A 12,925-nucleotide genomic window follows, 5' to 3' on the forward strand; every position below is an offset into this window, starting at 1 on the left:
ATATGACATTAGCAGTATACAGCAAGGGGTTTGCTCAAACTGTTCACAGTTATTTCACAAACTTCTGTCATCCATTAACCTGTGGCTGTTCTCTTAGGACACAGGAAGAACCCCCATACAAGCTACAGGGGTATGAATCAATGGGGCAATACATATTAGGTTGACAGTCAATAGGGTAAATAGGTCCACATGTAAAAGGTCGACAGGGTCTGTGGTCGACGGGTAAAGGAGGTCGACCCGAAAATGGTCAACACAAAACAAGTTTTTGCTTTTTTTGTTTGTTTTTTAAATACATATATATTTTTACACTATAACTCCCAAATAAGTGTACCACGTTCCCTTGTGTGGCGAGCGAGCATGGTGCCTCACTGCACTTGGCACAGGTTACTATTCCCAATCACAGTCCATCTCAATGGTAAAAAAAGATATTATAAAAAGGTATAAAAACGTAAAATACTATTGAATCCAGGTGTGTCGATATGTGTGTTGACCATTGCCATGCCCAACTCTCTCAGCCAATCAGAGGGCCACCCAGTGTTTTATTAAATTCTGTCGCTCGCGCTGACTACCTCTGAGCCCTCTGTCGCTCACTCCGCTACACCGCTGTCAGCCCTGTTCAAGCACCCGATGTGGCATCGCAGGTGGTATACGACATCAGGTGCCGGAAAAAAAGCACTTGGGCACCATAAGATTCCATCGCACAAGTGTATGGGCTACATTAGATACATGTGACCTTTTACCTGACGACCTAATGATATTAACCATTTTGCACTTGTCGACCAAATGTGTGTTGACCATATGAGGACGAACTAATGACTGATGCCGTAATTAGGCATCCGGATACCAAGCTACAGTATAACAATGAATTACAGCTTGTACTAAATACTACCTACAGTACAATGCAATACCAATGCTAAGCAATAGTAAAGCGATGCAAACTTATGGGGTTATTCTAGTTCACTCCTTCTGGCAAAATCCTTCTTAGATGGACAAAACCATGTGCACTGCAGGGTGGCAGATGTAATATGTGCAGAGAGAATTAGATTTGGGGGAGTTATTTTGTTTCTGTGCAGGGAAAATACTGACTGCTTTATTTTTACACTGCAATATAGATCTCACTTAGAAGTAAAACCCCACCCAAATCTAACTCTCTCTGCACAAGTAACATCTACCCCACCTGCAGTGCACATGGTTTTGTCCATCTAAGAAGGAATTTGCCTCTAAGAGTGAACTAGAATAAGGCCCTTAGTTAAGGAGACACATGTCACATACTGACACAATCGATGCATTTACCCCATACATGAATACTAAAACTAATGGTGTTTACTCTGAAGGTCAATTTATGGGCAAATGCAAACGACTCATATTGTCAAACGCTTAGTAGACCCCCCACCACTACTACCACCATTTACACTTAACCCTGTATCGAACAGGTGTGGCACTAATCCTTAAGGTGCCCATACATGGAGTGGTGCATACCGAGCACTTTGAACTAGATTGCATCCCATCTAGTTATTATTATTATTATAATTTTATGTATAAGGCGCCACAAGTGTTTCGCAGCGCCATACAAAGGAACAGTACAGGGAGACAAAACTTGGCATAACATTGAATAAATAACAAAAAGCACCACAGTTCAATACACATTACAGCTTAAATATAAGTAGTGAGGACTCAATCAACATACTATAAGAGGCTTGAGGCCAATGATGGAGATGAGTATGCGGACGAAGATGGTCACTGAGTGTTTGAGTATAGGAGAGCTGTGAGTGAAAGGTGAAGAGAAGAGGGCTTTAACAACAGGAGGGAAGAGGGCCCTGCTCGGAGGAGCTTACAATCTAGTAGGAAGGGGAGACAGACTGATTACAAGAGGTGCAAGCAAGTGGGCGGTGGCTAGATAGCAGGATGTAAACAGGCAAGGGGTCGGAGAACCAGCTAATTTATGCAGCGGAAGGGTACGCTTTGATGAATAGGTGAGTTTTCAGTGCCCCTTTGAAGCTTTGCAAGGTCAGGGAGAGTCTAATGGAGCGAGGGAGTGCGTTCCACTGAAGGGGTGCAGCACGGGCAAAGTCCTGTACTATAGCATGGGAAGCAGTGATAAGGGTGGAGGAGAGACGACAGTCGTCAGCCGACCGTAGAGGGCGGAAAAACGCATGCGATGTGCTAAAGCTGCATGCGTTTTGAACTAGATGCGATGCGATCTAGTTCAAAAAGTACCTGCAGCGCATAATTTATGTGCTGTGCGATGTGCCGGAGCACGTATCACAAAGCAGGATCGCACTGTGTACACCTCTATTACCCTCTTGGTTAATATTAGAAATGATTTGAATCATGTATGTCCTCTGATCTGAGTCCACTTACACTTATAGCTTACCTTAATCTACTAATCGGCTGCGGGAACCAAGACCCTTCTACTATTTCAGTCCATCCCCGGGCCTGCAATATTAGTACAGCAAAGTGCTCTTTGCTATAAAAGAAAGTCAAGAGCTTCTAAATTTCCATTCATCTACCCCTAAAACTTTTTGCTAACGCACTGTGTCTTCAGGGAACACTTGGGCAGACACACAATGCTCTACGGGACATTTAACATGGTTGACTTGCTGTGAATGCCTCCTCCTCTGTGTGTAATCAGGGCAGCGGGCACATCAGACATGGCTCCATTGTCATGTAGTATCTTAGCAGAGTAATGGATTATGTCCCCTTTGGGCTCTAGAGAGCTCGATTTGCCATTGAGAGTTTTCACTCAAAACACCTATTATGCAGGGGGGCATTAACCCCTTACTGGGCAGAGAAAATGCAATCTGTCATAGCAAACTGCTCCCGTATATATTCCGGAGGCATTTACAGAGAGTTATGTATCTAAAGCACAGAAGAGACAGCTCCGGAGAAAAGACCATTTTCTCATTTAATATAATGGAAAGACTACCTAGGCTTACGTTTGTTTAGTCAGCTATGTTGCTACATCTATCTCTTCTCCTAATGGGTGACATGCACCAAACAAAAAACCCTGTTTTCTGGGTTTTTACTGCATTTTCATATGCAGCAAAGCCCCACCGCCGGGACTTCACTGTGGGGGTTACGCCAGTACTAGATGGCGTAACCCCATGGAAGCCTATGGGCTTCCCTTCGCATCCCCCGCCGCCCCACACCGATCCGCGACGCACCCCCCCCCCCACCTGTGTCCGGGCAGCCTCCTGCTGTGCTGCCCGGACCAGTGATCTCGTCCTCCCTGCACCGCTTACGAGTGCAGGGAGGAGGAAGTGGAGCCCTCAAAGCCAGCTGAGGGTTCCCGGAGGGAGGACCCACTGCACCATCGCCAGCCATCACCTTTGTGTTAATAATCGGATTGTTACTGCATATGCGATTGCTAACAATGCAAATGCCGGCAATGTACGGCGGGGGTTATTAGAGAATCCCGCCCAATGTCATTTTCTGTATAATGCTGGAGACGTCTGTATGCAAATGAGAGAAGGGAGACAGAGTAGTATTCTAAAAGCATAAAAACAAACGGGTTAATTCAGACCTGCTCGATAGGCTGCGTATATTTGCTGGCTAGTGAGCAGATAAACACTGCCCCATTGATCGCACAGCCCCCCTGCTGCCCTAAATCCCCACACTACGCTGCGGGCGAATGTGTGCGCTTACACACCCACTCACATGCGACCGCACAGAGGAAAAATAATTTGATGGTTACTCCCCATCAAATAATGTTTCCTCTATTCAGCATGCAAAGTAAGCCTGGACTTCGTGTGACTTCATTCATTCGCCCTAAGCAGGCAGGGCCACACCTGCATTCGCAGGGGTACGCCCAGCGTTTCCATGGGCATGCCACGTCTTTGTGAGCACGCCTGCCAATCATTTTACGAATGCACCAGGGTTTACATATGGTTAGGTTTAAATTCAAGTGGGCTAAAGGACCTTCGGACATGACAGGGGAGGAGAGGGGGCGGAGAGAGGAGAAGCAAAGACGGAACAAGGGACCCAAGTAAACCCTCGCGGACTGGCTTTGCTTGCCACGCTTCGGGCACGGTGGCTTGTTCCGCTTTGCTCGCCACCTGTTACTAAAAGAAACCAGTGGTGGCGTGGATAGTGAAGGGGCAGGCCCCCCTGCCTTGCTCCTCCCCTGGGCATGAAAGGTCCTTTAGCCCACTACAATTTAGCAACTACCATTTGCATGTGCACATGTGCAGACCCCCAACATTGGGGACAGGGATGAATTTGGACCTATTATCTTTTATTTCTATAAAAAAAGGCATTATACAACAACAATTGTAGAACGTTCGGTAGTTGTTTAGTTTCACGGTGGCAGATATCACATAGTGTGGCGAGAACAGCGAGCCACCGAGCCCGAAGCGTGGCGAGCTCCGCGAGGGGACGCAGATTATTTTACATGTATTCTGTGGCGAGGGGACGCAGAATACATGTAAAGTAATCCGCGGCCCCCCGCGGGGCTCACTACGCTCGCCACGTTTCGGGCTCGGTGGCTCGCTGCGCTCGCTACACTATTTAATATAATCTCCATGCCGTAGTGGATAGTGGGGTTATGAACAGGAACTAAATCGCATCGCATATGCAAATCGCATGCAGATCGTATGCAAATCGCATGCGATATATCTGCCGCCGTGAAACTAAACAAGTACCAAACGTTCTTAATGAAATCAGCTGAATCCCAAACAACTTGCATGTCTACTTTTTAATTCTCCAAAGATCAATTGCAAGGGCCTGATGAATTTATCGTCACCATGGCCCCTCCCACCACTGCATAATGACATGATTAGCATATTTGCTCGGAGAGGGCGTAGCAATGATAAAGTGATTTGCACTATTATCATTATCCGCTTGCACAGCAGAAGCGTGCCCATTTCACATGAACATCCATTTTTATTATTAGGGACCACGTCTGTCCCATGGGCTGCCACACGTAAAGCCTTACCAGTTAACAGACAAATGCTCCTTCAGGATCTGACATCCATTTATTTCAGGTCCTGTGAAGTGAGCAGCTGTGGGTAATCTCCATTATGATCATTCAGATTAATCCGTGTGTCATCAGTGGATTCTACACCTAATGGATATGCGTGCTTACTGTGGGAAAATTTTGATAGTCGCCTTATTTTCGTACTAATGGTATAAATTAAATGATAATTGCATTAATTGCCTTCCTTTTGCCACAATTTGCAAAGCTCTTGCTAATGCCACTTACACATTAAACCAGTATTAACCTTAGTCAATATGGGAGCAATTATTTTGACACGGGGTGCGGAGAAGGATTTTGATCATTTAATACACAAAGCACGACTTAAATGCAGATCTGAAAACTAAACACAAACCTTCGTATGCGTATTAAAAAGAAATCTGGTCTTGTTTTATCCCTTGGGGTTTGTGTCTCCTGATAAACATTGCGGTGCAAGGCTCTGTCAGTAGCAGAGAGACTCTGCCACGTTCCCAAAACCACAGAGCAGGTGAGAGACTCGAAGACATTTTCCAAACCATCAAATCAATAATACAATTAACATATTATATGTTCTGCACTCCCGAATCTCCCCAGACTTTGCTATGCCCTTGATTAGATTAAGCTGGCTGCTTGCTAATGACATGTAATGTTAATTAAGAGAATTACATGATAGGTTTCCCCACGGATGGAAATGTAATGAGGTTGGTGTAGAGCCGAGACGTGGGAAGACAGATACGCAGAGTTAGAAACAGACTAACAGACACATGGCTTGTGTGTTACAAACAGGGTTTCTGTGTTCCTGCAATTAGGGCTGGAAGGCAGAGCCACTAATAAGAGTCCAATTAGGAAACGGATGTAGGACAAGGAGATATTATTACACGGAATACGGGATTCTATACCAAATGTGCCTGGGATAACATGCCCAATTTCTGGGTGTAACTGATTACTCCCAAGTTGGCAGCCACTTGCGGGAATTAATGTGAAGTTGTGCTGCACAGGATATAAGGGCATTGTGTTTAATAATTGGAAGTCAGTTGGGGAATGAGGAATGGTCAAAATATCAATATATCTATTACCGACATGCTTCTTGGGAAGCAAAGTTGTCAGGCACTGTTCTGCCTCTTGTGATGACACTAGGAAAAAAAGCTGGTGCATACAATTTACATCAAATGTCCTACGGATTTAATGGCTGTATTGGCTGGTGAATGGTATTCCAACTTCAGAGAGTAAAATATACTTACATAATGTTGCCTATTTGCAGACTCTTCTTAATGGGCTGTCACGCCGATTAGTCCCCAGATTTATCGCCCAGTGCTGTGACTAGTTTTATGAGACATCTGGATTGTTGTAATGTCTGTTAGTGGCAGGGTGAGAGCGGACTGCTCATTTACATGAAATGTCTAGCCCAGAGACACGTGCAGCCTTCTCTACATACAACACAGACAAAGGGGGTCACAGAGAACATTTCCTGTACTTAAAAGGGGGGGCGGGGGAGGATACAGGAAACAGCATGGTGGACAAAACTACAGTATGTAGGTATAACAAGTTGGTCAGTCACACAGTGCAATTTTGGCTTACAATTATGACTACAATATATAATCTAAATTGTATAGAAAGTTAGCCAATATCTTACAGTGTTTCCCCTGCTTACGATACCGTTGTGCGGCTCACGAGGGACTCCTTCACAAAACTCGGCTCCTGATTGGCCACTAGGTGGCCAGTCACGCACTTCAGGGGAGGATGTGGGTAATACAGATGTGGTTAGAGTAGCTATAGTGCTGTATGTAAATGCAGTAGGAGGTACCTATTACAAGGGATATCTCCTGCTGCAGTAGTGATGTGAGCTGGATCCTATGATGCAGCAATGGATCACTGTGACGCAATCAGATGGTACCCATGAGGTCACGCAAGCCGCCTGTCACTGATCTGTGTAAGAGATTAGGAAATCTCTGTCAATAACCTATATCCTGGCCTCTTCCCTCTCCCTAAACCAGGGATGGGGAACCTTCGGCCCTCCAGCTGTTGTTGAACTACACATCCCAGCATGCCCTGCAACAGTTTTAGCTTGGCAAAATAACAAAACTGTAGCAGGGTATGCTTGGATGTGTAGTTCAACAACAGCTGGAGGGCCGAAGGTTCCCCATCCCTGCCCTAAACGGTGGTGATATGCATCTGTTTCAAAAAATGGAGGTCGCTCTGCCACTTCCCCACACAAACAGCATGAGACTGTCAACTTGACTGGAAGTCTGATGCCAAAAACATCATGAATGCACAGATTCTACATCTGTACTTTGTGCATCAGGGCTAGCCCCTATTAAACACTGTACAAACGGAAAGGCAGCAACATTCTTTTTCCCTAAAGCAAAGTGACTCTACATTTTATCTTTTATTAACAATTGCATTAGGACTATTGTTTAAGTGCTTCTGAAGTTTAGTTTCTGCAGTCTTTAAGTGTTTCTGTAGTTTTGTTGCTGTAGTATTTTATCAATAATTATGATGAGAAAAATGTAATTCTATAGAGATTAACTGAAATTATCACTTATATAACTTTTTTACTTTTGTTATCTGTCTGTATCTAACAAATATGACATGATAGAGAAAATGTGATTCTTCCACTGAATTCAGCATTACTAAATTAGGTGAAAACACATATTCACATGCAGGATGCAGAGGTTTTTTCTAAAGATTTGTTAAGAAGTATTAAGTCACCTGTGCTCATGCATGGAAATACTGAAGACCAGCACATTGTCCCAAAGGTCACCACACCAATTTTTGTAATGCTTACCTCCAGAGTCCAGTGGAAACGGCAGGAGCGCTGTTGAAATTGCTGGAAAAATGTTGTGGTGGCCATTTATTCAGCTGATCTGCACATGCGCAGTGGAGAATGAGCGCTTTATTACTCAGACTCCACAATGCTGCCATTTTTCCAGAGATTCATGCATACGCAGTAGGGTCGAAGCTCAGACCCTACTACACAGCACTGCCTCTGGCAGAGAGGAGTGGGCATGGTTGGAGAAGGCTGCACACGGGCCTCCTCCTCTCTTAAGATGCCCCTTCACTAACCTAGACCTCTTCTGTACATACCCATCCTCATCACGCTGTTATCAGCTAACACTGGTGTTTTTAACTCTTCAGCAGGAAAAGCAATTTGCGGCAGATGACGGTGTGGTGGAGGTCAGGTGTATGCAGAGGGCTTTATAACCCTCACACACTGAAGATTCTTTAGATGATGTGTTGGGAGTGAGGGTGTGGAGACCCTGTTGTGGATGCCCAGCAGTCCTTTCTGCCTCCTGCAAACTAAGGCTTCATCTTTAACAGTCACATTTGTGGGGGGCAAATAAGGTCCGCCCCCATTTCGGTGCCGCCAGGTCTTAATGAGGGACAAGGCTGTTGCAGGAGGTGTGGCACCGCAAACAGAGTGTCTGGAAAGACTGACCACACACCACTCCCTATACATGGGAAGTATTGGCCCACAGGTGCAACAATACACATGCTCTTAACCGGAATAAGCAAAATCACCTCTAAACAGGTAATGCAGCAGTGCAGAGGATAAACACCAACTGTACTAAACCCCCAATACAGGAAATGCAACAATGCACAGAGATTAAATGACCAGATATATAAGCAGACAATGTAGGAGAAATAGACTTACAGTATCTAACGCAGGTGGAACGAGCAGGTACAGCCATGGAATATCCATAGCAGGCAGGGAACACGCTGACACGCTGTAGCAGAACAGGCAAACAAGGCACTATAACCGGCGCCACAGAGAGATGAGCCGGGTTTTATTCAAAAGACCCGCCCTCATCTGACGTGGAATGCGTCCTCTGATGTCTCCGTCTGCATCCCTGCTGCCATACAGAACCCAGAAGTTTGGGGCATTGCCTAGCAATGTCCCCAATGCTTCCGCCCTGCTGCCTGGCCCAGCCGCCCCCTAACATGCAGGTACCGCAATAGAGTGCAACCACCGGGGGAAAACATCATCAAGTGTAACATTATGGGCTATATTGCTTATTTCCCCATCACACCTCTATGGGATGCAAGGGAAAACAGTACGCAGGGTGCTGGCTTTCCACCTATTCCAGCAGCTTCCTCCTGTCACTTTCAGGCCATTGCTTCTAATTAAATTAAGTTTAAAAAAAATAAAAAAATTGGACAACGGTGAACCTATCCTCTGAGCGTCCCTTTGAAAGTATGATTTATAACTCCAGGGATTTTTCAATGGTAAAGAATCCTTTACTGCCATAGAACAAAAGGCTCCATATTATAAATATCTATCTGCAGAGCGGAGTGCTAAGCAGGGAAAGCATGGCTTTAGGTAATGTTATGTTGTTTTAAGCAATGACTTATTTTCAGCCACCTGGTGAGTCATCGCCCAAGAGAGAATCTGGACATGTCACATGATAAAGTATTAAGGCTCAGATAAATACAATACACCACATTATATCATGCTACGCTCATGCTGGGGTCGTGCTATTATAACACTCCTGGGTTTCTCTGACCCTTGCGGGCTTTACTCAGAGAATTACAACCCCAGACATGAGATGCGGCAGGCTTTAGGTTTATAGGGCTGTTATTGCCTGTTAATCTTGGACTGATCATCTCCTTCTGTTCATAGGATCCTGTGGGAGCTGCTCATTACCCTCTAATCAGCTCTAACCTAGTAAATGTACAAAGACCCACATGACCACCTATATTATTCCGAGGACTGCATGAAACACTGCAGAGGTGCTCATTAGTACGCTGTATTGTGCAGCCTTGCTCTAACATGTGCAAACACCCCATAACAGCATGGGGTTAACTCTGTCAGTGGAGCAGGTGACATGGCAGCACCAGAAGGCACTTTGTCCTTGCACGCCTGTCCTATAACTAACACGGGGAGATCAATAGATTTATAGCAGACAGTGCAGTGAGTAACAAGAATCAGCAGGAGATGTTCATGGGGGGAATTGACTAGTACCCTAAGTCCCTGAGACAATCATCTCCCATCTGGACAGAGGGAATAAATATCTATGCTTCTATAACACTGAAGCAAATGGCTCTTTAGGGGTACATCAGTTACAGTCACCCGGAAACAAAGTGCATAGTTAGAACAGTTCCAAATCCCAATAACCTGTAAAAGAACAAAAAAACTTTTAAACAGAAAGTTAGTAAAAGATCTTGGTTGAGATACCTAAATGTACTTCTAGGTAGGGAAGCCAATCCCGGGATCGATGGGATGCAGGGAACATAGCTGCCAGGGGAGGTGCACTTGAAGGTCACGGCTGTCGCTAGGACTTTGTCTTTTTATTGACAATGATTGAAAAAATGCCCCGCAATTGGCATTATCTCTACTATGGATGCCGGTGGCTGAGGCAAATTTACATAGTTACATAGTAGGTAAGGCTGAAAAAAGACTTGCGTCCATCTAGTTCAACCTGGTATAGATATCCATTGCTGATTTGGTAGGTTCTGGTATTTTACAGACAAATTATATTTCTTATTTGTACCCATGGATGTTTTTCTCCAGTAAATGTTTGTCCAACTTTGCCTTGAACGCATTTAATGAGCCAGCCGTTACCACCTCTCTGGGAAGAGAGTTCCAGAGTTTGACTCTTCTGACCGTAAAGAAATTCTTTCTACTAGCTGAATGAAATCTTTTTTCTTCTAATCTATACTCATGCCCTCGTGTCCTAGATTCCTTTCTAGAAGAAAAGAGGGTGCGTGACAGTTCCTTATATTGGCCCTTTATATACTTGTACATGTTGAGCATGTCCCCCCTTAAACGTCTCTTTTCTAATGTAAATAGTCCCAAATTGCTTAATCTCTCCCCGTAGCTTAAATTCTCCATTCCCCTAATAAGCTTTGTTGCTCGCCTTTGGACTTTTTCTAATTCTATGATGTCCTTTTTATAGTGTGGGGCCTATAATTTGTGGCATTCATAGTTGTAGTCATTCAGATCTAACCATGTTAATCGCTGCTCTGGTATCAATAAGAAAATATAGAAAGAAAAAAACTCATCTATGAGTGGACATTCTACACCCACCAATGTATAATTGGATGCCTGCAGAAAGTTGGCTGAATTAACAATAGCAAAAGTACACTTACAACTAAACAAGAAATATGTGAGAGAATAAGGCACCCCACCCCCACCAGGAACTGGGTAGCTGTGAGGGCAAGAGGGGAAAGCCCCCCTGTGCTCAGTGACCCAGGCCATAACCAAAAGGTTTGGGTGCCTGGAATTTTAGGCACCATTCTGGGTATTTGTGTGGCACTGATTCCGAAAATATCATCCGTTTCCTTCTAGGAGTGTTAATTTTTGAGATATTGATGACATCATTAGCCATTGTCCTTATGATTACTTTATATATACATATGATTTTACTTTAAATGTTTTTGGGAACTATAAGAATGCTAACTACAATGACCTTGTGGAGAATATGCTAACTTCTTTCTGTATACTTGTAGTAACATTGGGGATCAAAGTGTGTTACTTCCACAGTAATTTGGATCGATTGGTGATGCACTTAAGCTGGAGGGGGGGAGGTTCAAAGGAAATTTGAGGAATAATGACATCACAGTAAGGTTAGTGGATAGGTGGAATAGCCTCCCATGGTAGAGGCTAAGTCAAAAGAACAGTATTTCCCAAACTCGGTCCTCAAGGCACATTATGGCCCAGACGTATCAAGCTTCAAAAGTGATAACGTGGAGTGTAATGAACAGCCAGCCAATCAGCTCCTACAGTGCATGTCATTTTTCAAACCCAGCCTGCAACATGGCAGTTAGGAGCTGATTGTCTGGCTGTTTATCACTTTCCATTTTATCACTGTTTGAAGCTTTGTGCATCTAGTTTGAATACTCCACTGTGTTCAAGTTTGGCTAACCTTACAAGCTGGACTATTGGTGTGTCTTGAGAACTGTAGGTAGGAATATCTGCAGAAGAATAATTTAAGCATGCTTGGGAAAGGTATAAGAACATCCTTACAAAAAAAAAATTAGGAGTCATATAGGGTTTAGGTTACTAAAAGGTTCAAAATAATGCAGACCAGATAGGTGAATTTGTTCTTATTTTCCATCAAATTCTGTCTACAAGGGGGCAGCGTGCTCTGTCAGAACAGGGCACGCGAGCGTCTAATGCATGTGGCCCCCTTCTGGCTGATGGCGAGCAACAGCGAATGGCGATAGAATTGCCAGGAGCAGCTCTAATGAGAGCTGCTCCATCTGTACGTCATGGTTTCAGCATCCGTGTCCATGGGAAAAGGTGGAACAAAACATGGTCTTACCTTAGAGATAAAAAACATGAACATAATTACCCTGTCAGGGGTTCTTGTGTCTGTATTTAGGAAACACTACTTAACCTATGACAATGCAAGTATGTTAATCATGTTGTTCCAGAGGGAAAGTAACAAAATTCAATCAAATGTAATCGTGTAGCACCTATGTGTAAGACCCATAGGGGAAATTTACTAAGCAAAATACGTCTAAAAAGTTTGTATTTGTATAGTAAAATACAATTTCTTTAGGTGTATACGTATTTTCAGGATTTACTATTCTGAAAGTACGTAAATTCGTATTCGTATTTATGGCACATTCATATTTGTGTTTACTAATACGAATGTATACGCCACCGAAAGAATACGAGTAGGAATCACTATTCAAAACAATGGTGATTCCTAATATATTAAGTGGCCGTATTGAAACACGGCCGCTAATTAGCGGTAGACGGCCGCTAATTACCGGCCAAATACGCCAGGAAATATGCTTCATTTTACAGGCGTAAAGAGCCGGTCATGGTTGTAAAAAATCATCAGGTAAACATTTGAGTAGGGTTTCACTGATTTACAACCAGCACCAGGGCCATTCCTGGTTCCCAAAATACAATGGACAAAACAAGTAGGGGGTCCCCTGTATTTTGAAAACCAGCCCCAGGCCCAACCAGCCAGCAGGGTAATGCCACAGTTGGGGGGAGACATTAAATACAAGTACCCCTGGTCA

General features: G+C 44.1%; 1 protein-coding gene across 10 annotated transcripts in view; it reads right to left on the bottom strand.

Annotated features, from left to right (window-relative positions):
• Positions 1–12,925, bottom strand: part of MEGF11 (multiple EGF like domains 11) — a 418,300-nt gene that overhangs the window by 332,520 nt on the left and 72,855 nt on the right. The window lies entirely within an intron of this gene.

Source organism: Crinia signifera, chromosome 4 (assembly GCF_055691185.1).
Source record: "Crinia signifera chromosome 4, ASM5569118v1, whole genome shotgun sequence".
In the NCBI taxonomy this organism is placed as follows: Eukaryota; Metazoa; Chordata; class Amphibia; order Anura; family Myobatrachidae; genus Crinia; species Crinia signifera.